Genomic DNA, 2138 nt, shown 5'->3' on the forward strand with positions numbered 1-2138 from the left:
ATGCTCTTGTTGATCGAGTTCATGGCTCCTGTTGCCAGACCAATCTGTCTATTGACTTCTTGGTCTGACAGCTCAGAGATATGGACTACGCTACCAAGGTATGTAAAACTTTCTGTAACTTCAACGTCCTCGGCGCAAGCATGGATCGACTAAAACTGGTTCCCCTAACAGGCCCCAAAGTCCTGAATCTTGGTCTTGGTCCAGAGACCTCTAGGATTAAGAGCTTCCCCTTATTGCAAAATGCATCAAGAGCCGCCACCAGTGACTCCAAGGACTCAGATAGGATAGCAACATCATTGGCAATGTCAGGGTCTGAGACCTTGATATTACCTAGTCTTGCTCCACACTGACTTTAGCTAGTACTCTGCCCATTATCCAGTCTACAGGTGTTGAAAAGTGTGGTGCAAGGACACAGCCTTACCTCACTCTTGAATTAACAGGGAAAGAAAGTTCGACAGAACCCCACCACACTCTACAGCGCTTTCAGTACCAGTATAAAGGCTTGCTATTAGGCCAATAATCTGTAGTCGAATTCCTGAGTCTCAGGATCTCGCATAGCGATTCTTGAGGTCGATGTAGGTTGCAAGCAAACACACGACCAAATCTCCACAACGACATTCCACAATTACTGAAGCACTAGTATACGGTCTATTGTAGACTTGCCAGGAGTAAATCCAGACTGCTCTGGTCTCTGATGCCTCAGTAGGTGGTTGCAGATCCGTTTCAGAAGAATGTGGGCGGGAACTTTGCCTGGTATGCTGAGCAGTGTAATGCCATGGTAGTTGCTATAGTTCCAACGATCCCCTTTCCCATTCCAGAGAGGGATGACCATGCCCCTCAACAGGTCAGGGGGAATGGTACCAGACTGCCAGATGGCAGTCAGGACTGTATATAGGCCCTGAGCCATAGGGTCTACCTGGTACAGCTGCTCAAAATACTCAGCCTAATGTTCACGAACCCCAACATAATCTGAGATGATCCATCCATCCATGATCTTGGGCTTGGTAGGCAGCGCAAAGGTTGTTTACCAAGAAATGGCCTTCAATCTCCTCAGCAAGATTCCTGATGAACTGTTCCTTGTCCCTTCTCAGCAGTGTCCAAGCCCTACGCACCATGGAGCGACGCAAGACTTAATTACCATTCAGCCAAGCCATGCGACAAGATTCAGTGGCCTCTAATGTCTCCAGGGAGATGGAATTCTGCCTTGCCCTCGGATATACGCCAATGGACTCCTGGGCTGCTTTGAGTCTTACGCGCTTGAAGAGCTCCCACAGAGCAATTGGGTCCATCAGGTTGTCGAGTTCTGTGAATCGGTCAGAGACCGCCATGGTGAATCCACTGGCACACTCCTCCTCCCTTAGTCTGTCCAGGTGAAACATCTTTGGGTGGCCGCTGGAGGGACGGGGAGTTTTGAAGTGGACCTGCAGGGTAACCACAACCAGCCTATGGTCAGTGCCACAGAACTCGGCACTCCGGTAAACCCTGCAGTTCTGGAGGATCTTCCATCGCATGCTAACAAGAATGTGGTCGATCTCCTTGGCCACTGTACCTGTATTGCTGTACCAAGTCCAACGATGCGGGTTGGAGCATTGGTACCAGGAGCCAGAGATCCTCATTTTCTGGGACCTAGCAGGGTCCCGGAGAAGAAGGCTATTCTCGCTGCTGGGTTCAGCTCCGAGTTATGGGGGCCAACAGACATCTCATAGCCAGCTCGGTCACAGCCGGATACCACATGAAGTCACCCAGAACAATGCGAATACCTCGCTGGGGCAATTGTCTGCCACAAATGTGACTTTGGTGTAGAATGCCTCTTTCACCTCAAATTTACATACATCCATAGGAACCGTATACAGCAATAAGAGACATGAAGCCAAAAGCATGTTTCAGTCTCAGTGCCATAATATGCTCATCAACCGGTGTCGTCTCAACTAACGAGGGCTGAAGTTGGCTGGAGATGGCTATGGCTACACCCTGGAGGTGGTGACCATCGCTGTGGCCTGACCAGTAGTAAATGTACCCACCCATACTGATCGTGCTGCTACCAGATCTTCTCGCTTCTGAGACGGCAGCCACCTCAACTCTCAGTTGCTTCAATTCCCGCGATAACAGAGGTAACCACTCATCCTGCCACAAGGACC

This window comes from Penaeus monodon, unplaced genomic scaffold (genome assembly GCF_015228065.2).
Source record: "Penaeus monodon isolate SGIC_2016 unplaced genomic scaffold, NSTDA_Pmon_1 PmonScaffold_604, whole genome shotgun sequence".
Lineage (NCBI taxonomy): Eukaryota > Metazoa > Arthropoda > Malacostraca > Decapoda > Penaeidae > Penaeus > Penaeus monodon.